Below are 24,281 nucleotides of genomic sequence, written 5' to 3'. Positions count from 1 at the left end.
TGGAGTACAGTAAAAGCACTTTATTTAAAATACATGTAGCACAATAATTCTGATGCAAGCTCTCTTAAAGAATTTAAGATGAACTATTGAATTTTAAGAATGGATTTGAGACTTAATTTTATAGATATATGGAAGCATATTTTCAAATGCAACAAAATAAATTTATATTAAAGAGAATCGTTTCATATTTGGTACACATATTCTTTAGAATATTATGAAAAATCAAGAAAAATCAAGCTAATAGTAACAGTTGAATTGAATTGAATGTATTCCAAAAAAACACAAGCCTCACAGCATCATTGCGAAGATGGTACGTAGCGCTGGTCTCGCACCTCGCATACGTCGGTTCTGAAAAACCAAGCCTTAAGCGTGTCACAAATAATTAATAATTTATGTTTTGTAATAACCGTCACTAAACAGTGTTTATGTTTTATGAATCGTACTCAGATATGCGTAATTATTAAAATAATTAACATAGGTAGGCCTATATGAATGTGTTTTTTATTAACCCGAGTTAACTCGGACTGCTAACTTGTGTCAAAATTTATTAACCCGAGTTAACTCGTTTGAGTCCCATTTTCGCTGCTAAGGATTATATCCCGAATATATACGTTTCCAGTCTTTCATTAACCTTTTCCTCACTAGATGGTTACAGAAGTTAGTGATATTGCTACATCTGGTGGTATTTTTTGTATTTCTTCCTTGCGAGTGGAATTCTATGCTCATATAGCATTCACACACAGTAGTGGGTAGATGCTAGTTAGTTTTGGCGGTTTCTGTTTGTTTAGTGTTTTTTTGTGCTGTTTTGTGTAAAGATGGATCAAGTTAGTGATTCCGAAACTTTTGATCAGGAATATATTCCTATAGAATATTAGGAAATGAAACATCGGTATCAGAAGACGAAGTTATATACCGACAAACAAATTCAGATCAGTTGATGTCGCGTCTTTTCGACAGTGGTTTGAATAGAAGACATCTGGCACCATTTCTTCTGCACCTCCGAGGTCCCCATTCCCTGAAATTTTAACATTGTTTCTGATAACGATAATTCTCAATTTTTTAAATTATTCTTTAATAATGACCTCATCAACATTATATTCGAGGAGACGATTCGGCATGCTAATAAGTGTTCACAGAATGCTGAAAATAATTCGTGGCGGCCTACTACAGACTCTGAAATACGTGTACTTTTGGGCATAGAGATACTGCAGAACATTATTCACAAACCTGAAGAACAGATGTACTGGAACAAATATTCAATGACTGCTTCACCATTCTTCCCAAAACGCTCTCATATGGGAGAGCAGATACTACTGTCCGGAATGCAATGTGCCTCTGTGCGTAATACCCTGCTTTCGAGTCTATCACACGACAAGCAACATTTAACGCCTTGATAACAGCACTGGTATTGCACCTCATAAATTAATCTGTAAAAAACATAATTTGGTAAATAGTTCAGGAGAAAATCAAAGTGGGACAACTACCAGAGCTGGAATCAAGCTGGATAACTCGGGATAATAATTCAGGTATGAATGTATGTCTATTTCATAGTGATTTTTAGGTATGTACGAACATTAGCTATGTACAGTGATTCTGTAATGTTAAATTACCTATTTACGGAAATAAAAAATATGACACTTTTTTCACAAAACTGGCAAAATATATAGTAAGGGAAGAGGTTAAAAGGGAAAATAATTGCGAGCGTTAGACACAATGTTATCCATCATACCTCGAGCGCAATGAACGAGCTACAACACGGAACCTTCGAAGTGACTTGGTTCATATGAGACAATGGTTCATATTCGTAGTCACGCTTTTGAAACCCGTGTGGGCTATAAAAGCAGAGCAGCGTGCGTTGACTTGAGACCACCGCATGGGGCCACGAGGTGTCACGGCCCACTCTTCAAGCCTCAGACAAGATCAGAGGCCTGGCCTGCTGCAACAGATAAGTTCCGGGTAACTACGGACATGTTACACGGTTACGTGGCGATCAGTTAAATGAAATTTAACAACGATATTCATGCATGCTTTCACAAGACAGGCAGGGAAAATTGCAGACATGTTCCACAGTTAAAATATCTCTCCCAAGCTTTTAAATTCCCACGATCTTCCAAGATCTTAAAATATTCTAAACACCACCTATACGCTGACGACTTACAACTTTAAATTCATTCCCGAACTTGTACAATCAATGACTCTGTGACCAGAATTAATGAAGATCTAGCATCTGTAGCTCAATGGGGCAAAAATTTGGATTCAGACTAAATCCAGACAAATCACAAGCTATAATAATGGGCCACCAATGAGCATTAAACAAAATAGATCTAGCCACTGTATCAAATACAAAAATAAATAATACTACAATTACATATAGTAACACAGTAAAAAATTTAGGGGTATATTTAGATTCAAATTTAAATTTTCAAAGTCAAGTGACCTACATATGTAAGAAAACTTTTTCCATAATTCATTCCCTCAGACACTTAACCAACGTTTTACCTCTCAGCCTTAAAAAGAACCTGCTCTAAACTTTAGTGATGCCACACTTCGATTATTGCGATTCTCTATTCACGAATCTAAATACTGATCTTACCCATAGACTACAGAGTGTCCACAATATCTGCGTTCGTTTCGTTTGTAGCATTAGAAAATTCGATCATGTAACACCGTCACTAGAATTGTTGTCTTGTTAAAGAAAGAAGATTCTTCAACTCTCTCTTATTACTATTTAAAATCATCCACACCTCCACACCCTCTTACCTAGCATCTCGTTTTGTTTACCTTTCACTACCTCGAACCCGGAACATGTACCTTCTCTCTATTCCTCTGCACAGAACATCCTTCTACTCATCATCTTTCAGCATATCTATTCCACGCCTCTGGAATTCTCTCCCTGACCATGTCAAAGACTGTCGGACAATATCAAAATTCAAATCTAAATTAAAAAATCACATTCTAGTTCATAGAATTGCTTGTTGAACACCCGTCAGGTTGCGCAACTTCGCCTTAACCCATGACATACAGTAAATATTGTAAGTATGCTGTTGTAAAACTGACAATTAATATATAATGTATTTATTATTATTATTATTATTATTATTATTTATTATTATTATTATTATTATTATTATTATTATTATTATTATTATTATTATTATTATTATCAGTATCATCATTGCTATCTCTGTTTTCTTTCTTTTCCCTTGTATTAGCTCGATGAGAGCTCTATAGTGTTCTTTTGACCCTGTTGACCCTCTATAGGGCTTTAATTTAATTTGTATTATTTTCATCAGTGTTTGTATTTCTTTTTTGTATTTATATGCGCTATCTGGTAGGACGGAAGAGAAGGCCTTATGGCCTTAATCCTGTCAGATTAAATAAATAAATAATTTTACAATTCTTAACGAACGTTACTACTACTACCTAGTGGTGATTTATTTAGTCTACCGCTGTGGAGTAACGATTAGCATGTCTGACCGTGAAACAAGCGGGCTCTGGTTCAAATCCTGGTTGGGACAGGAGGATTTTTCCGGTGTTTTCCTTCAACCCTTAAAGAGCAAGTGCTGGGTAACTTTCGGTGTTGGACTCTGGATTCACATCGCTGTAATTATCACCTTCACTTCACTCAGACGCTAGATAACCATTGCAGTTGATAAATCATGACAAAATAAAGCAATTAAAAAAAAACTAATTAGTATCAGCTTTTGTATTTCTGTATTCCTATTTCGTAAGAAGTCAAACTCCAACTTTAAAATGGCATAGAGATGTTTTTATAAGTTCATTTCTGTGTCCACTTGACTGCAATATTCATATTCTATTCCAAATCCATGAGTGTATGTAATGGTCTTTGTTTCACCGTCCTTAGCAACCTAAACAATGGATTTATTCACAGCAGTGAATTAATAGTCTATTATGAAATAAGTTTATAATGTTATACTTATGACACAAGATAATATTTAGGGAACGAGCGAAGAAGCAGTGTCTTGAAAGTAGAGAATCAACTAAAATAATTAGTAAAGTGTATAACACCAATAGAAACTATCCATATAAGAAAGATGAAAGTAAACTTGGATTTCCCCCTCTACGGAATTATAACTTACTTACTTACTTACTTACTTACTTACTTACTTACTTACTTACTTACTTACTTACTTACTTACTTACTTACTGGCTTTTAAGGAACCCAGAGGTTCACTGCCGCCCTAACATAAACCCGCCATTGGTCCCTATCCTGAGCAAGATTAATCCAGTCTCTATCAACATATCCCACCTCCCTCAAATCCATTTTATTATTATCTTCCCATCTACGCACGTCTCGGCCTCCCCAAAGGTATTTTTTCCTCCGGTCTCCCAACTAACACTCTATATGCATTTCTGGATTCGCTCATACGTGCTACATGCCCTGCCCATCTCAAAAGTCTGGATTTAATGTTCCTAATTATGTCAGGGGAAGAATACAATGTTCTATGTTGTGTAACTTTCTCCATTCTCCTGTAACTTCATCCCTCTTAGCCCCAAATATTTGCCTAAGCACCTAATTCTCAAACACCCTTAACCTATGTTCCTCTCTCAATGTAAGAGTCCAAGACGGAATTATAACTAGTTCAAAAAAATTAAGTCAGGGGTATGTACAAATGTATTATCATGCTTGTAATAACTGGAGAGTTTTTAGTTAATGATATTTCTGACAACTTTCTGAACATACTGTAATATCAATATATACCATGAGACTTATTACCGGTGCTTTCATGGTTTATGCTTGTGTACAATGTGTTTGTCATATTACGAAAACCATGAGATTAAGTATTAAGGCTGGTTCACAATAAACCTGGAACGGAAACGGCAACGAGAACGAGAACGGAAATTATGTTAAATTAATGTATTTAAATGTGAGCATTCACAATAGTTAATTGTGAATCCTCACATTTCAATACGTTTGTGTTAACATTTTTCCGTTCTCGTTCTCGTTGTCGTTCCTGTTCCCGGTTTATTGTGAACCAGCCCTTAGTACTATTACGTTTTTATTTATATTTACTATCCTTATGAACAGATCAATAACTATGAGATTTGTCATCTGAGTCACACTGGATCATACTTTGGCTTCATGTGTTTTGTAATAGTACGAGAATTACGAGAAATCACTGGCTTTGGACAATGAACCACAAGACTTAAAAACTAGTCAAGCAAGGTAAATACTAAATATTAACACGGTAAAGAAGTTAGCAACTTAATCAGTGATATGTAAGTGTTAAACAGTTATATTATGTTGACACTTTAGTTCAATATGTTTATATATTACTTTAAATTACGAGAATTCATGTAAGTGTGATTTATTTTTTTCTACTTCATCTTAATGCTTTTGTAATATTACGTGATTCACTAGCATTAACATTAATGCTAAAATGTTTATACAATTTTATTTTGATGTTCTTGGTTTATATGTATTTCGGGTGAACTAACATCAGTGCTAATATGTTTTTATGATCAATGTTTTTGTATTAATTGCGTGGATCATGAGAATTAACATCAGAGATATAATAGCGTACAATATTATGTACATGTTTTTTTAGTATAAAAAATAGCAACGTCAGTCAAGCACGTGCGTTAACTCAGCATAGTTTTGCCATTTTCCAGTAGATGTCAGGAGAGTGGGACTTTGACAGTAGAGACAGCGGCGAAACTTCGTACCACGTCGCTTCCTTGCGTTAACGTCGGACCAGAGCGGGTCCGATGTTAATACTCGATCTATTCAAATGCATGGTTTAGAATTATAACGTTAAATAATGAAGTAGGAAGGCAGAAAATAGGAAATATTGGAGAATGCTGGGTTTGCAGTGAAAGATCTGTCCATGAGCAGAAGACTTATGTCTGTCGTCGTTGTTCATGCAATAACTCCTATGTGCAAAATATAAAAGTTTTCAGTAGGAAGGAAAAACACATTTATTCATCCTCTGGCAGCCGTAGGATAGGAGACTGTGAATTCTTACATTTTCGAAACGAAGAAATATAATTACATAGGAGGTTTTATTATTTGCTGTATCACTATTTAAGTTATTTAATAGAGCAAAAATCTGAAAATCGATAAATATGTCACAATATATGTTATTGCAGGAACAATGACGATGTATGTATGTATAATGATGTAACCAAATTTTTAACTAAAATTTCTATGAATCATCAGTTGTTAATAAACATATTGTTCAGTGGACTTAAATGAGTCTTTTGAATTGAAGGCAGAAGACAGTATAATTTGATTTTTTTTCCATTATTGGTGCACATTTTTCGGTTTTTATTTGAAGAAATATCATTGCTGCTACAACTTAAAGTTGAGATTTATTCATTCAGTGTTCTGCCCAAGGGCAGGTCTTTCATTGCAAACCCAGCTTTCTCAAATATTTCCTATTTTCTGCCTTCCTCTTTGCATCCTCATATGATCCATATATCTTAATGTCGTCTATCATCTGATATCTTCTTCTGCCCCGAACTCTTCTCCCGTTCACCATTCCTTCCAGTGCATCCTTCAGTAGGCAGTTTCTTCTCACCAGTGACCCAACCAATTCCTTTTCCTTCTTCACCCACTCTTTCCAACACAGCTTAATTTTTTATTCTGTCTGTCCATTTCACACGTTCCATAGTTGAGATTATTGGGCCCATTTTTTAATAACCTAAACTGAAAAAGGGCCCAAATTCCGAAGGATAAAAATACTAGGGTACAGTTATGTATTAAAATTTATATATCTCAGTCATTTTTAAAAATAAATTCAAAATCTCTTTGACATTTTATTACTAAAAACAAGTTTATTAAACTGCATAGAAAAAATGTTCATATATGCTTTCAACATTTTAAGATAAGCGACTAAATTTTAAAACTTAAATTTAGAGGTGCTTTTATAGGAATATGAAGGATTATTTTTCAAATGCAACAGAACAACAAATTTCTATTCCAGAGAACAGTTTTCTAATTGTCTAAAGAATGTGTATTCCAAACATCACGCATGTAGCAATAATAGTTCCGAAGATATAAATATATATATTTTTTGAATTGAGAATTAATTTACGAGAAGTTACAATCAAGAATTTAGTGTGATTTAAAAACCCAGTACACCAGAACTTTAGAAATAACGTCACAGGAGACATCAAGGCCATAAATGCTCATTATATTTTATGTGAAAAGTTTTTCACATATAAAAGTATATTTTAAAGTTTTTTTTTTTTAATTCACTGGTTTTCCACTACATTAAAGCCATCCTTTACTCTTAACGAACGATATTAACACCTAAAGAAAAATAAAAACTTGAACAGACACATGACCGAGCATATTGTGGATAACGTAAATAAATGCCTTTCCCAAAACACGATAAGAAATGTTATATATAAAACTATTTTTATCTCTAAAAGTAAGCAAAAACGAGCAAAATTGTATTACACTTTTTTGTTTTGAAATATTGACACAATAATTATGTGTTCAGTGCAAAACGTGGCTAAGTATATCCAATTTCATTGAAAAAGTGGGTAGCTCCATTATTTGTTTGTATTTTACCCTCCCAAATTTATAGCTTTCACGCAGGTATCCTAGCCACTAGACCATACCGGAGCGTGGTTGCTGTCTTTAAACAAGAGCACACAAGGAAAATGCTAAAGTATTGCTGTGTATAAATGTTCCTGCACCGGGAATCGAACCCGAGACTCCTGGGTGAGAGCCAGGTATCCTAGCCACTAGACCATACCGGAGCATGACTGCTGTCTTTAAAGAAGAGTACACAAGGAAAATGTTGAAGTATTGCTGTGCATAAAACATTCCGGTACCGGGAATCGAACCCGAGCCTCCTGGGTGAAAGCCAGGTATCATAGCCACTAGACCATACCGGAGCATGGCAGTTGTCTTTAAAGAAGAGTACACAAGGAAAATGTTGAAGTATTGCTGTGCATGAAATATTACAGTACCGGGAATCGAACCCGAGCCTCCTGGGTGAAAGCCAGGTATCTTAGCCACTACACCATACCGGACCGTGACTTTTGTTTTTAAAGAAGAGTACAGAAAGAAAATTAAGTATTGCTGTGTATAAAACATTCCGGTACCGGGAATCGAACCCGAGCCTCCTGGGTGAAAGCCAGGTATCCTAGCCACTAGACCATACCGGAGCATGACTATTGTCTTTAAAGAAGAGTACACAAGGAAAATGCTGAAGTATTGCTGCGTATAAAACATTCCGGTACCGGGAATCGAACCCGAGCCTCCTGGGTGAAAGCCAGGTATCCTAGCCACTAGACCATACCGGATCGTGACTGTCGTCTTTAAAGAAGAGTACACAAGGAAAATGTTGAAGTATTGCTGTGTATAAAAAAAACCGGTACCGGGAATCGAACCCCAGCCTCCTGGGTGAAAGCCAGGTATCCTAGCCACTAGACCATACCGGATCGTGACTGTCGTCTTTAAAGAAGAGTACACAAGGGAAATGTTGAAGCATTGCTGTGTATAAAACATTCCGGTACCGAGAATCGAACCCGAGCCTTCTGGGTGAGAACCAGGTATCCTAGCCATTAGACCATACCGGAGCATGACCGTTGTCTTTAAAGAAGAGTACACAAGGAAAATGTTGAAGCATTGCTGTGTATAAAACATTCCGGTACCGGGAATCGAACCCGAGTCTCCTGGGTGAGAGCCAGGTATCCTAGCCACTAGACCATACCAGATCGTGACTGTTGTCTTTAAAGAAGAGTACACAAGGAAAATGTTGAAGCATTGCTGTGTATAAAACATTCCGGTACCGGGAATCGAACCCGAGCCTCCTGGGTGAAAGCCAGGTATCCTAGCCATTAGACCATACCGGATCGTGACTGTCGTCTTTAAAGAAGAGTACACAAGGAAAATGTTGAAGCATTGCTGTGTATAAAACATACCGGTACCAGAAATCGAACCCGAGCCTCCTGGGTGAGAGCTAGGTATCCTAGCCACTAGACCATACCGGATCGTAACTGTTGTCTTTAAAGAAGAGTACACAAGGAAAATGTTGAAGCATTGCTGTGTATAAAACATTCCGGTACCGGGAATCGAACCCGAGCCTCCTGGGTGAGAGCCAGGTATTCTAGTCACTAGACCATACCGGATCGTGACTGTCATCTTTAAAGAAGAGTACACAAGGAAAATGTTGAAGCATTGCTGTGTATAAAACATTCCGGTACCGGGAATCGAACCCGAGCCTCCTGGGTGAGAGCCAGGTATCCTAGCCACTAGACCATACCGGAGCGTGGCTGTCGTATTTAATGAAGAGTACACAAGGAAAATGCTGAGTATTGTTGTGTATAAAACATTCCGGTACCGGGAATCGAACCCGAGCCTCCTGGGTGAAAGCCAGGTATCCTAGCCACTAGACCATACCGGATCGTGACTGTTGTCTTTAAAGAAGAGTACACAAGGAAAATGTTGAAGTATTGCTGTGTATAAAAAATTCCGGTACCGGGAATCGAACCCGAGCCTCCTGGGGGAAAGCCAGGTATCCTAGGCACTAGACCATACCGGAGCGTGGCTGTTGTGTGTAAAGAAGAGTACACAAGGAAAATGCTGAATTATTGCTGTGTATAAAATATTCCGGTACCGGGAATCGAACCCGAGCCTCCTGGGTGAAAGCCAGGTATCCTAACCACTAGACCATACCGGAGCTTGACTGTTGTCGTTAAAGAGGAGTGTACACAAGGAAAATTTTAGGCCCAAAAGTCATAGGTGGAGAATATAGACTGAGAAGTAAACAAGAAATAAAAAAAACACAGACCTTAATAGTGACATTAAAAAAAAAAAGTTAAAATTTTACGGACACATCAAAAGAATGAACCCAACAGACTCACAAAACAAATTATTGAATTTTATGAAAATAGAAGTAAAGCACAAACAGATACTATGAAATGGATTGGCGAAATAAAAAAATGGTTTAAAATAGCAGGAATCACACAAGAAGACATCTTGAACAGAGAGATCTTTGGTATCGAAGTTCATAAAATGGAAAATTTACAATGAGGAAAAACCAACGAAAAAGACTAGAACAACGTGGACTGAAGAGAGGAAAGAAGCCCACTGCCGAAGAAAGAGACAACTATGGGCAAAGAAACGCCTCTAAGTACTTTTGTAGTCCTAAATGGTCTTATTCGCAACTAAAATAATAATAATAATAATAATAATAATAATAATAATAATAATAATAATAATAATAATAATAATAATAATTGGGTGAGTTCGGGCCCCTCGGTCCCATATAAGTAGGCGTCATTGATATAGATTAATGTGTCATCATGAGATAATTTACGATACAGATATTACCAGTGTTGCCAAGTCAGCGGTTTTGTAGCTAAATCTGGTGTTTTTAAGACTATGGTCAGCTACAGAATTTTACCTTCAGCGGCTAGCTATTTATTTGGCGTTTTTTATGATTCCGGTAGACTCTGTAAAGATGTAATTGTTTTTATATATACTTGCGGACAACAACATTAGTTAATTATAAACCAGAGTTTAATATGATATCACAATTTATCATTGTGCGAGTATAAAATATCAACGTTTTATGTTAACTCGATTTGATACAAACACGTCCGTTTTCTGCCTCAGCCATTGTTGTTGTACAAATAAGGTATGCCACATCTGTTAAACTCTTAGTCTAATCATGTATGCATTGTTTTTATAAATTAATTGATATATTTAATCATAAAAAGTAGATAATGAACTGAATTATTATTTTCATTTATGATATAGGCTATTATTTAATTTATGCTCGACCATGCCGAATGTAGTAATCATGCATGTCATTAAAGTACACCTACTCATTAAAGTACAGGTGTTCAGCCAATGACAACTCAGCTTACAGGTGTTCAGCCAATGACAAGTCAGCTTTGTACCGTTATAAAACCGCAAGTATCGATTATTCTCGGATATGCAATCGAAAGAGAATTAGCGAAAAGTCACGGAGGCTGGAAATCCAATACTGTCGCAGAAGGTTATGTTTTATGTTCTATTACTATAATAATTAACATTAATTGTAAATAATATTCAAATAAATTCAATTTGTCATCTCGTTTTTCAATGTCTAATTTAATTTCAATGTTATATCAAAGTTAATATTTAGTTTACTCTGTAGGTTCTTATAGGCTACCAAGGTCAATGTGGACATCTGTTCCTCGGAAAAAATCAATACTTTCGCATCTGCGCACATCTCACAATGTACGAGGTATTGCTCAAGGTTAGTCAGATACAAATAAAATTAATAATTTCAAGTTAGAAATACGGTCGAGCATAAAAAGTCGTATGAAACTCGCCTATAATTGTAATTAAGAAGCTCGTATGAAAATTATGAAACTCGCTTGCGCTCGTTTCATGAACCTCCATACTCGCTTCTTAATTACTATCATTATAGGCTCGTTGCATAATGTACTATTATCATTCCGCATTATAGTTTATGCAACACAGACATACTTAAAATTTAAAACCAAACTCATTGTTGGCACCCACGTCTCAAACTCAGTGTGAAATCAGATTATGAACCGACTGGTATGATTGTGAATGTGATTGTTTCCGAAGTGTCCAGTATATTTCATTCAATTTTGAAACATAGGGTCCAAGAAGTTGCCGGTGATAGCTGGAAAGCTCGGTGTAAATGGTGTAAGGTGATAGGTATATTGAATGCAAAATATTCAGATTTAATTGTCCTTAGGATTTTGCATAGAACATAGAGCCTACAAAATGATACACACTTTCCATAATTTAGTCTACATTTTTATAAAGTTCTTCAATTCCTAAAACTGTGTAGTTTGTATTTCAAATTTGGAAGTGATGTGTTAAGAAAAATCTGGAGTTTTTCAACTAAAGTTTAGCGGTTTTTTTAAGCTCGTGCAGCGGTAATTGGAAATCTGAGTTGGCAACACTGGATATTACTGTTTAAAACATTCGTATCCGTGTTTTGTATTATGTCGGTGTTTGACGGTTTAGGCACAAAATAAAAGAGTTATGACGAAAGTATAATGGGGGTTACGGGAGCATTTAATGCAAGAATGTAATTTTAGTACTCGCCTTATATTTTTTATTCGCTGTCTACACTCATATCGTTGTCCGTATCTGCAGTATATTTCTTTGGTTTCAAATGGATCAAGGATAAGCTCTGTCAATATCTTGTAGGTATGGTTCGCCCTACTTACTATACACGAGTTCAATGAACGAAATGCTGTGTAGGCCTACTTTTGAAATACGTATACATATATCGTTTGTAAAATTTAAATTGAAATGATTTAGGCTACGTATTATATAAATGGATTAATTTGTATCTATAATTGAAAGATAGTATCGAAGGTATGTCAAATTTTTCAACGATGCTGTGGCTACTGTTGAAGCAGGACGAAATTCGTCCTGGTTGAAGTGATGATTCTGTCGGAAAGCTGACGGGGGAGAGGTAGTCGAAAAACCTAGACTAGCTGAAAGCCATTGCACCGTATTCCTCGGTAGTATAGTGGTCAGTATCCCCGCCTGTCACGCGGGAGACCGGGGTTCGATTCCCCGCCGGGGAGGATATTATTTTTTACTTACTTAGTGCTCGACAGGGTTTTCTCGCCTTTATATTTTAGTGAGGTACATCGCAACAACAATCTGTCACTCCTTCTGTCCCGAAAAATTCATACCAGTATGCGTACCTTCATTTTCACGGAATACGGTCAGACTTCGGTACAAACTATATAAATCTATGACAAACAGTAAAGATTCGTTTCAATGGGAATTAATCGTAGTATGTCCCAGTACAGTATTAGTTTCCTCTCTCTACCTTATATGGCAGAAGACGTCTGTAAATCTTTCTATAGGTAATGCTGTTGTTGCAGCGAAGTGCGAGATGTTGCCACTTTTAGTGGATTGTACTTCTCTTCAATAACAGCATTAGTGATAATTTTAAAATATGTATTGTAATACCTTTGTTTATATTACTTACTTACTTACTTACTGGTTTTTAAGGAACCCCGAGGTTCATTGCCGCCCTCACATAAGCCCACCATTGGTCCCTATCCTGAGCAAGATTAATCCATTCTCTATCATATCCCACCTCCCTCAAATCCATTTTAATATTATCTTCCCATCTACGTCTCGGCCACCTTAAAGGTCTTTTTCCATCCGGCCTCCCAACTAACATTCTATATGCATTTCTGGATTCACCCATCCGTGCTACATGCCCTGCCCATTCCAAACGTCTGGATTTAACGTTCCTAATTATGTCATGTAAAGAATACAATGCGTGCAGTTCTGTGTTATGTAACTTTCTCCATTCTCCTGTAACTTCATCCCTCTTAGCCCTAAATATTTTCCTAAGCACCTTATTCTCAAACACCCTTAACCTATGTTGCTCTGTCAAAGTGAGAGTCCAAGTTTCACAACCATAAAGAACAACCGGTAATATAACTGTTTTATAAATTCTAACTTTCAGATTTTTTGATAGCAGACTGGATGATAAAAGCTTCTCAACCGAATAATAACAGGTATTTCCCATATCTATTCTGTGTTTAATTTCCTCCCGAGTATCATTTATATTTGTTACTGTTGCCCCAAGATATCTGAACTTCTCCACCTCTTCAAAAGATAAATTTCCAATTTTTATATTTCCATTTCGTACAATATTCTCGTCGAGAGACATAATTGTTTATATTAGCATTACAATATCAAAACGTTATAAAACATTAATGTTATTAACATGTGATCGCTTAACATAAGGTTAATAGTTACTAAGTGTAAAGACTTTGTTTGTAACACTTTTAAATGTTCCATCTCATTTTCCTTAAAAGCGGTTTTTACATGTAACGTTGCTGATGGAGAATATGGATCTGAATCTGATACTGAAGTGTCACAGAAGATTGAGTTAGTGTTCTCACTTATTTTGTTTCATACTGTAGGGCTTACTGTGTTTTTGAAATAATATAAAAAATAAAAACAGAAGTTTAGTGAATTTGTTAATATTAGTATTACAAAATCATGAATTTTATGAACATGTTTCGATTTCATGTCAATAGTTTAAAATATCTATAGTAAAGGCAGAAGAAACAGGCGGGTTCTTGGTCTTGTGCGGAAACTAGTCTCTCCACACTTTCTCTAGCGGTTTATGACCTGAACAAAGAGACCTTCCTGTCGCTACGTTCGAATGCTAGTTGTTGACAAGTGCTCGTCTGTGATACTACTGTGTTATAGCTTGTTCGAAAAAAATATATCATAATAACCCAATAAACAGTATTTTTAAATACTAATCATCCAAGCAATCGCTATCATGTCTCAGTGGAGCCCTAATATCAGAAATCATACTAAAGGCGTTATTTATCAAGTTTGTTGTTCCTTGGGAGAACTTAAAGTTTGTGACGACATTAAAAGTGTCAACACAGACAGTCACTGCCAAGGACTGTGGTGTATCTCTACATCGGTTAAGAGAATCTGTGCAGAACGATTTTTTCGTCATACTTATTATGTTATTTCTTTTGTTAAGCTAAGCCATTCTTAAGTGTGCTTGTAATACATATTTTTATTACGAAACTCGTTCATGTTACAATAACGTGTATATTTTTTACACACAGAAAAATATATTACTTTTTTTGCACTTTAATTTTTAATTTCCTAATGATTCACAAAGTTGATAACTGTATAATCATTATTTAGTAGTTACTATTTCAATACAATATTCTGAAAACACATAAAAACAAAATACTAATAATTGTGTGTAATGCTAAATATTGTATTTCTCGTATTACATTCACATTACATGATAATAATTATTACATTTGTGAAATGGCCAACTTGCAAAATATTATAAATTATAATATAACCTAAAGTCTGATTAGTGTAATATGTTACTATTCAGCGACATATGCAAAGGAGGGGGAAAGAGAACTGTCCACCATAACCCATTATCTCCTGGCTTAGTTACCTCATTAGTGATGCCTCATTGTTGTCACTTACGAGTTTGAGGCCTGTGTTCGAACAGTTGACTAAACAAAACAACAACATTCAGTAAATCAGGTATTTGTAATTACTAGAAATCACGTTATTATTTTGTGCGAGATCGTGCGTATTTGCTTGTTTTCCGCACAGAACCAATACACGGTAAGTGTGAAATACCACATTCAGTATTCCCAACGTAACACACATAACAATTTTCCTCCTCTTACCGCTTAAGCGCGACATTCATTTTACTGCTTTAGGCTTTTAACATATTATTTTTAGAGACGTTTAACATAGTAATAATTATAAATTGGAAACTTACCACTGCAATTTCACCTAAATTGCAATGTCAATTATTGTTTTTAAATATTTGCAAAAATTAAGTAAAGTCTGCTACTCCACGAAACTTATTGCATTCCTGATACAAGTAACATTAAGGAAGCCGTGAAAAAATCAACAAGATTCCAGATGCCGATGTTATTACTGCAATATGTTATATAAATAATATTGTTAAAATATTAAAATGAAAAATAAATCATTACATAACCTTACCGTTTGTTTTAAGTTCGCATTTATAGACTGGGGGGGGGGGAAGACAGACGTATATCACGGCCTGCTGGAGTATAGTAAACACAGAAAACATTTTATAGCAACAATGTTGAAGAAAGATATTTTGGTGTTCCGAAGTTGCCGTCATTAAACAGAAACCAACATGGAGATTTCATTGCAACTAATTATAAATTCGTCTTTCAGGTATGTAATAAACTATTTTCGCACAAAATAATGTACGATACACGAGCGGTATGTTTGTTTTCACGTTCTCGGAAATTAAAAAAGCTCAACTACGTTTCGCTTTTTCAATCTTTTCCTCGACCATGAAAACGTCAACATACCGCTCTTGTAACGTATATTACTATATTTGTTCTTTTAAGTTTTCCTAGCCTACAGTGCAAAAAGTTTGAATGGACGAGTAAGTTATTTGGCACAGGACCATATACCAAGCAGGTTCTGAGGGGTGTAGGAGTCGGGGTAGTGAATGAGGGGTTCGGCATTCCCGCCTATTTCTTCTGTCCCTAGTATAGTTTCCCATATTTACTAACAATTGCCATGATATCATGATACCCTCTCTCGTATTTCGTGGTCATCCTGTGAGCGTACAAGGCAAAATAATTGCACGTCCAAATTTATGTTCATTATCCGCTAATTATCTGTCAAACATTCATACATCGCAACTCGTAATTTTGCGTTGTGTTTTAATACAATTCACGTTATTGACTGCAACTTACAAGTACGAATCTCAAAATACCACCAGTGGACATCGCATCACTAACCTCGACAATTCTCATCTGTGGATCGGACTATGTTGGAAATTCAGGTCAGTTTGAGTGACGCCACGCGATGGGATGGATCATTACAATTCAAGAATTCAGTGTCACACCTAAGATTTTGTGTGGTCTACAAAAAGTTCCTGGGGTTTCAGGCGAGCCCAGAGGTTGGAGCGGACTTCTTGCAAGAGCGACTCATAAAGTCATGACTTCGACCACTGTTGATTTCTCAATTACAATTAATAGAACGAAAGTGAAAATGAGATTATCTTGCTTAGCATTAATTCCGAAATTCGTAAGAGTAATAAAAATTATTTACACGGGTTCCTTTGAAAGAGAAATAGAGTCAGGGTATCGCGTGCTATATGTAAGACATCGGCACATAAATGAATAACAGCTCTGCATGATTGGGCTCCAGCAATTTCTAAGGGCAGAATTCATAGTCGTAACTTATAATGAGTGAACCCTTAAGTGGTTACTTATACTCATTTATAATTCATAGTTATCCCTCATTCACATAATGAGTGATTACTTAAGTGAGCTGATCTATACCCTTAAGGGTATATGTACTTGAACGACCACAAATATTATCAGAAAATACAGGCTCTAAATTTCTAAAATTTTATAAGAAAATGAACTCACAATTGGACAAAAATTACAAGGTAACACAACAAGACTTATTAGAACTTAAATATCTGATAAAAGTATAAAAAAAAGGTTACTAATAATATTTTGAAACCAGTTTTATCAAAGTATGAAAAACAACACAAAAAAGAATTCTGCAGTTAACTATATAATTTGGTATCCATAACATTGGTATGGTCTCTCTGATATCTTTAACATTTTTCATGCATGTAATAAACACTTATTTCTGAAAAGTAGACTACTCTCAAACATGTATAATCGTTTTTTTAATACAATTAATTTTTTATTTGTCGTATATAAAATATATTAAAATTTACACAATGTTTTGTGACCTAATTTTTCTATTTTCAAATAAATGGGCATTATTGTAGTCTACGTTTTGCATAAATACATGTTAAATCAGTGTACAAAATTTCAGAATTCTATTTCTAATCGTTGTGGAGTTATGAAATAATATGTGTGAAAATTTTCAAATTTTCGAAAATTTAATTTAAACTAAAAAGTGAATTTTAAAAACTATTATTAGTAATGTTTTTTATACTTTTATCACTTATTTAAATTCTAGTAAGTCTTGTTGTGGTACCCTGTAATTTTTGTCCAATTGTGCGTTCATTTCCTTATAAAATTTTAGAAATTTATAGCCTGCATTTACTGATAATACTTGTGGTTGTTCACGTACATATACCCTTAAGTGACCACTCTTTTTCAAGATCGATACTGAGAATGATTTTGAGGATTTTGTAGAGTTTGTTGAACGAAATGAGGAAAATATCGTGTCTCAATATATTAGAGACATGGAGAATCCTCTGGAAATGCATAGTGAACTGGAATTTAAGAAGCGATATCGTTTTCGCAAGACCACAGTTGTTGATATTTTTGCCAACAACAGAGGATTACCAGTCCCATCGCTGTTGAAAATGTTGACACCACCACCAGTTTTCAGTAAGCTTCTCTTTTCTACCGCGAATTCTGCCTTCCTACGAAATTTTATATTTTCCCATAGTTTCTTGAAGTGCTCGACGTTCCTTGCAATATTTTCGGAGTTGGGATTGAATTCTGACACAATAGCTTCCCAAGCAGCTTTCTTTCTTCGAACAGAGATACAATCAGATTGCCTGTTTTTTACGCTGTCTTTATGCCTTAAAACAAGTTCTCGAAGCCGAAGTCGTTCTTCTTCAGAAAAATTCTTTCCTTTCGGCATAGGCCTACTTATTTTCAGCCAAATTGATCGTTATTTATTTATTTATTTACTTATCTACTTATTTATTTGTTTGTTTGTTTATTATTATTATTATTATTATTATTATTATTATTATTATTATTATTATTATTATTATTATAAGTAATAGAGTTTCATGTGTAAGGCTGTTTAATATACACTCTTATTCTTATAATATAAATTGCGGAGTCCCGCAGGGATCTACTTTAGGACCTCTCCTATTTATTATATTCATAGATGATATATGTAAAAGAATAAGTTCTAACTGTTTATTATTTGCAGACGATTTAAAAATTTTTCGTACAATCAAAAGTAGTACTGACTGTCAATCACTTCAATGTGACATTAATTCAGTCGCTAAATGGTCGGAAGACAATGGTATGAAAATTAACGTATCCAAAACTAATGTAATAACCTTTTCTAGAAAAACTTCTTCACTGAAATTTAATTATTATCTAAATAATGTACTAATTAACAGAACGGATTGCGTAAAAGATTTGGGAATATTCTTTGACAGTAAATTGTATTTTCATAGTCACGTTGATTACATTTACAATCACGCAATCAGAATGCTAGAAATAATACGGTCAATAACTTATTCTTTTTCCACGCCCGATTCTCTTTTAATGCTATACTATACATTGGTGCAATCGAAACTCGAATATGCATCTGTAGTTTGGAACTCGATTACAACTACGGACTCGGCTAAATTAGAAAATATACAAAGAAAATTTATATCCTTATGTTCATTCAGATTTCTGCCCATTAATTCCGGGTATAGTTATGAGAGAAAATGTGAATATTTTAATTGTCAAAATCTATATGCTAGACGCCATGAGCTAGATTATCTGTTCTTTTGTAAAGTCCTCAAAGGTGATATATCCTGTGACTCTTTCTTAAACAATATTACCTTACGTATTCCAACAAAAGATATGAGAGCCCACAAACTTTTCTATATTAGAAATTCGAAATTTCTTTCACCAGTCTCCAGATGCATTAAAAATGCCAACATGCATGGCTGCGAATTCGATCCCTTCAATGTATAGACTTTGTTTGCTCTTGGCAACGATTTATCATTTATGTATTATTTTAGGCATTATACTCAATTAACATTGTCTCATAGTATTCTTAGTTATCCATTCATCTTCATTATTGTAATTAATTGTAATTATATTTATGTGTAATAATTATTTTTGTTTTATATTTTTTGTTATATTTGTGCTGAACTGTAATTGGCCACTGGCTGTTGTACAGCACATTAAATAAATAAATAAAAATAAATAAATAAATTATTATTATTACTATTAATGACGTGATTAAACGGAGAAGCTAATTTAAAGAAAAAACAGAGCAGTAAAATATTGTGATGCCTGATAAATTATTTATCGTCATTATTATTATTATTATTATTATTATTATTATTATTATTATTATTATTAACAGGATAAAATGGAGAAATTAAGTTTAATAAAAAAACAGGGGCAGTAAAGTATTATGATACTGATAAATTATTTATTGTAATTATTATTATTATTATTATTATTATTATTATCATCATCATTATTTCATTATTATTATTACTATTATTAACAGGATAAAATGGAGAAATTAAGTTTAATAAAAAAACTGGGGCAGTAAAGTATTTTGATACCTGATAAATTATTTATCGTAATTATTATTATTATCATTATTATTATTATTATTAATCATCATCGTCATCAGCAGAGTCAAGCATTGAGAAAAGTGAGACCGAAAATATGACTGTCATTAAAAGAGACAGGAAGGAAATTTGATAGGGCCATGTGTACGTGGAGTATGTACTTCTCATGTAGGAGAGTATACTGAATCCTTCTGGGCTACCTCCAATGGAGGCAGTTAATAAAATAAAAAAACGAGGTCTTGGTTGTTTCCTGTAGAGGGCGCCTTGTGCCTCTCTTAGTCAAAGACGCTAAGCAGTAGCCAGGCACTTCATCAGTTCCTCTTCAAGTCTGCAGTCGTCACCAAATGCCTGTCCGCCTTTTCTCACCTGGGCAATTAAATCACTGTTGAATGAATCAATGAGTCAGTGTGCTCTTCTTCTTAAGTGTTTTGCAAGAAAAACCGCACATGTTGTCCAAAACATATCTCTACCTTGGTACTACAGTGATCCCTGCTGGAGGGAGGTATGTTTGTGGAGAATGTAGAACGCCTTCATATTTCAACATTATTCCTGCTACTACACTCCCTAGACCTGACGATCTTCTGTTTTATCGTGTGAATCCCCGCACTATGATATAACCGCAACTCCATTTCTTTTTCTAAGATCTACATTTTTTAAGTTCAGTTCAAATCTGTCAACCATTGCGATCAGTCACCGGCGTAGCTCGGCCGGCTAAGGCGCTTTCCTCCCGATCTGGAGTTGCATCGGGCGCGCGTTCGATCCCCGCTTGGGCTGATTATCCTAGGCCTCATCTACCCAAAATCCCTAAATACCATCTCGCTATCACCAATCCCATCGATGCTAAATAACTTCGTAATTGTTTCAGCGTCATTAAATAAGCAAGTAAAAAAGGTAAAGTTAAAAAACTATTGCGATCGAACAGCCATAAGTAATACATTACGACTGTTATTAATATTCATCATTTCTTCATGAACAATTAAATTGCTAACAACGCCATATCGTCAGAAAATCTTATATACTTCATTTTTCTTCCTCCTAATTTTACCCCTCCCATGTTCTGAAAACAGTTCTTCCCTAAATCCTTCAAGTAGATATTGACTTTTGTTATTAAACATAAAAAATTAAAAAGATTAGAAACTTATTTTTAGTAGAAATATAGGCCATTAATACGTTTGGTCATGTTCAGTTGTTTATGGGCCATATTTAGCTATTTTTATTTATTTTAGTAGGTTATTTTACGACGCTTTATCAACATCTCAGGTTATTTAGCGTCTCAATGATATGAAGGTGATAATCCGGTGAAATGAGTCCGGGGTCCCGCACCGAAAGTTACCCAGCATTTGCTCATGTTGGGTTGAGGGAAAACCCTGGAAAAAAAATCAACCAGGTAACTTGTCCCGATCGAGAATCGAACCCGGGCCACCTGGTTTCGCTGCCAGACGCGCTAACAGTTACTCCATAGGTGTGGACATTCAGTTGTTTTAAAGGTATATTTGCATACATATATTTCTCCTTTTTATGAGTTAAATATCACAACCCAAGTTACCACTGTAGCTAATTCCTATCGCCTCATTGATATTTTGGGTAATGGCCAAATACTAGGCCATTTTCTGTTCCTTTCTTGGGGTGAGTAGATGAATTAATGGAGCAATAGTGGAATGCCGGTTTCACAAAACCACATAATACTTAAAGAATATTATAACATTTTTAGGATCGTTCAGACCCTGTTAAACAAAATTCCTACACGAGAAACAAGTTCAAAACTATTTCGAACCTCGAATTTTATTTCGTGGTTATGCAGATGTTTTGGTTGAAGATTACTCTGTTTTGTATCACTTTGTAGCTAGATGTTTAAATAAAATACACTGGGGAATGGCTGGAGTCCATTGTCGGCCATTAGCGGGCGATTATATAAATATTGCAGCCACAGATGTCAGCACATCTGCTTGATGACGCCGCCGCTGTTAGCTTATTAGATCTGACGTCGAATATCTGCATCATAATGGAGCCAGAGCAGTGGCGTGCCATCTCAGTTTCCATGACAACCATTTTCAATGTCATTTGTTTTGCCTAAATTAATATTAAAATAAATTGTTGTTTATTGTTAATAAAATAACATTGACAGAAATACAATCTTAGTTCTTCCCTGAAGGAGTAAAAAACTCGTGCTCAGGGAGATTTCTAAACACAAAGATAAACACAAAGATAATTTTTTGACACAAACTGGGTCAAGAAAAAAAATTACAGGAATAAATTAAATTTAAAAATACAATTTCAATTTTAACAATTTAAATCATACAAATACATATACATATTAAATCAGTATATATTCTTTAAAAATTAAATTCCTAACGCCATTTTTGAAATTTCTGATACTAAAATTTTCCAAATTTGGGTATTTATCAATTATTTTATTGTATAACCTTGGACCAAAGTAGGTACCATGGCTCAGAGCTGTGCTTGTGAAACACTTTGGTTCCTCTAGTCGTATAAAATCGGATCTTTTAGTTCCACATTTATGATGATACAATTTGAATTTATTACGATTTTTATGTATGAAGATTAATAAGGCAATATAATAAATCTGTTTAATTTTCAAAACATTAAAATCAGTAAACAAAAGCTCGGATGAGTAATCAATTGGTTTATTAAGGCATATTTTAATGATTCTTTTCTGAATAAATATTAGTGGAGTGAGATTATAAATACAAGCATTTCCCCACCCTAAAATTCCATACTGGAGAATGGATTGAAATAAAGCTAAATAAATGAGACGTAAAATATTAACTGGTAAATATGACCGAAGTATAACAAAGATATAAATTCTTTTACGTAATCTATTGCATAAATATGTAATATGTGTGTTCCATCGTGTTGGTCGATCGTAATGCCTAAATACTTAACTTCTGAGGATTCTGTTAATATGGGACAATCACAATTTTGAGAAGAACAATCTGAATGATGAATTTTGAGCCTAAAGGAAGATTTGAGAGGATTGAAGACCATTGGACCTTAGTGAAAATGGAACAACAGTTATTTTGGTTGTGTTTAAGAAAAGAGCGTTTGAATCAAACCACTCTTTAATGACCTGTAATCCATTATTCGCATTAATATAAGTGCCTTCCCAAGATTGTTTAAGTCCACACCTGTGGAGTAACGGTCAGCGCGTCTAGCCGCGAAACCAGGTGGCCCGGGTTCGAATCCCGGTCGGGGCAAGTTACCTGGTTAAGGTTTTTTCCTGGGTTTTCCCTCAACCCAATACGAGCAAATACTGAGTAACTTTCGGTGCTGGACCCCGGACTCATTTTACCGGCATTATCACTTTCATTTCATTCAGACGCTAAATAACCTAGATGTTGATACAGCGTCGTAAAATAACCCAATTAAAAAAAAAAGATTGTTCACCAAAAATAATTACGGTATCATCCGCATATGAATATATAACCCCATTATATTTGCGTAAATCAGTTAATAACAAATAATTTATATAAATCAAGAATAAAATTGGACCAAGAACTGTGCCTTGAGGGACCCCTACTTTTATGTTTTGAGTAAAACTAAATTCATTATCAATTTTAGTTACTTGATTTGTTATTCAAATATGACTTAAATAAACTTAGAACATGACCATTAATGCCTAACAAGTTTAATTTCTCTAATAAAATATCATGGTTGATGGTATCAAATGCTTTTCGAATATCTAAAAATATACCCAAGCATTTATTCCCTCGGTCTAACTCACATATGATTTTGTTTGTAACACATGAAATAGGGTCATCTGTGCAAAGTTTATTTCTAAAACCGAATTGATTTGAAGAAAGTACGTTGTATTTGTCCAAACAATTTAATAGACGACTTTTTATGCATTTTTCTAAGAGTTTAGATATACATGAGAGTAAAGATATTAATTGCCTTTGTCATTCTACAATAACATAGAACATTCAAAGAATCAATGGAGTAATTGTAGGAGGCCACCGTTTTTTTTTTTGTGCGCATGCGCAAGCTTAGTGTTTTATTCTACTTTCAAACGCTATAGGTCAGTGTGATCGAAATCGGCGAACGGTGGAACAGCAATTCCTATTCGTTGGCAAGTCTGCTAAAAATATTTCTGCTATCGATTGCTCATTCATTCGTTCATTCGTTCATTAGTTCATTCGTTCATTTGTTCATTCGTTCATTCGTTCATTCGTTCATTCCATAGATCTTACATGAGCAATGAAGATTTAAGATGTGGAACAAGTCAAAATTTTACAATATTACAATTACAATTTTTACAAATTTTTACAATATTTTACCATTTTTACAGTTTTACAATTCAGTAATTTTCTACAATGATGAGCTGAGGTCCGAGGATTCGCCAAAAGATTACCCGGAATTTGCCTTTTGGTTGGGGAAAACCTCGGAAAAACCAACCAGGTAATCAAATCAAAGGAGTGAAATGAAGTGATGCCGAGGACTCGCCATAGACCATCCGGCTTCAGTCCCACGGCT

General features: G+C 34.8%; 12 non-coding genes across 12 annotated transcripts; 1 reads left to right on the top strand and 11 right to left on the bottom strand.

Annotated features, from left to right (window-relative positions):
* Positions 1-7,659: 7,659 nt before the first annotated feature.
* On the bottom strand, positions 7,660-7,731 carry TRNAE-CUC (transfer RNA glutamic acid (anticodon CUC)). The gene has a single exon. It is a non-coding gene; the product is annotated as a tRNA-Glu (tRNA).
* A 66-nt stretch (positions 7,732-7,797) lies between these two features.
* On the bottom strand, positions 7,798-7,869 carry TRNAE-UUC (transfer RNA glutamic acid (anticodon UUC)). The gene has a single exon. It is a non-coding gene; the product is annotated as a tRNA-Glu (tRNA).
* A 201-nt stretch (positions 7,870-8,070) lies between these two features.
* On the bottom strand, positions 8,071-8,142 carry TRNAE-UUC (transfer RNA glutamic acid (anticodon UUC)). The gene has a single exon. It is a non-coding gene; the product is annotated as a tRNA-Glu (tRNA).
* A 66-nt stretch (positions 8,143-8,208) lies between these two features.
* Positions 8,209-8,280, bottom strand: TRNAE-UUC (transfer RNA glutamic acid (anticodon UUC)). Its single transcript has one exon. It is a non-coding gene; the product is annotated as a tRNA-Glu (tRNA).
* Positions 8,281-8,622: 342 nt separating this feature from the next.
* On the bottom strand, positions 8,623-8,694 carry TRNAE-CUC (transfer RNA glutamic acid (anticodon CUC)). The gene has a single exon. It is a non-coding gene; the product is annotated as a tRNA-Glu (tRNA).
* Positions 8,695-8,760: 66 nt separating this feature from the next.
* Positions 8,761-8,832, bottom strand: TRNAE-UUC (transfer RNA glutamic acid (anticodon UUC)). The gene has a single exon. It is a non-coding gene; the product is annotated as a tRNA-Glu (tRNA).
* A 204-nt stretch (positions 8,833-9,036) lies between these two features.
* TRNAE-CUC (transfer RNA glutamic acid (anticodon CUC)) lies at positions 9,037-9,108 on the bottom strand. The gene has a single exon. It is a non-coding gene; the product is annotated as a tRNA-Glu (tRNA).
* Positions 9,109-9,174: 66 nt separating this feature from the next.
* Positions 9,175-9,246, bottom strand: TRNAE-CUC (transfer RNA glutamic acid (anticodon CUC)). Its single transcript has one exon. It is a non-coding gene; the product is annotated as a tRNA-Glu (tRNA).
* A 65-nt stretch (positions 9,247-9,311) lies between these two features.
* On the bottom strand, positions 9,312-9,383 carry TRNAE-UUC (transfer RNA glutamic acid (anticodon UUC)). Its single transcript has one exon. It is a non-coding gene; the product is annotated as a tRNA-Glu (tRNA).
* Positions 9,384-9,449: 66 nt separating this feature from the next.
* On the bottom strand, positions 9,450-9,521 carry TRNAE-UUC (transfer RNA glutamic acid (anticodon UUC)). The gene has a single exon. It is a non-coding gene; the product is annotated as a tRNA-Glu (tRNA).
* Positions 9,522-9,587: 66 nt separating this feature from the next.
* TRNAE-UUC (transfer RNA glutamic acid (anticodon UUC)) lies at positions 9,588-9,659 on the bottom strand. Its single transcript has one exon. It is a non-coding gene; the product is annotated as a tRNA-Glu (tRNA).
* Positions 9,660-12,471: 2,812 nt separating this feature from the next.
* On the top strand, positions 12,472-12,543 carry TRNAD-GUC (transfer RNA aspartic acid (anticodon GUC)). Its single transcript has one exon. It is a non-coding gene; the product is annotated as a tRNA-Asp (tRNA).
* Positions 12,544-24,281: the final 11,738 nt, after the last annotated feature.

The sequence above is a fragment of the Periplaneta americana genome, chromosome 14 (assembly GCF_040183065.1).
Source record: "Periplaneta americana isolate PAMFEO1 chromosome 14, P.americana_PAMFEO1_priV1, whole genome shotgun sequence".
Taxonomy (NCBI): Eukaryota; Metazoa; Arthropoda; class Insecta; order Blattodea; family Blattidae; genus Periplaneta; species Periplaneta americana.
The sequence above is the reverse complement of the archived record's forward strand: the minus strand, read 5'-3'. Positions and strand labels throughout refer to the sequence as shown.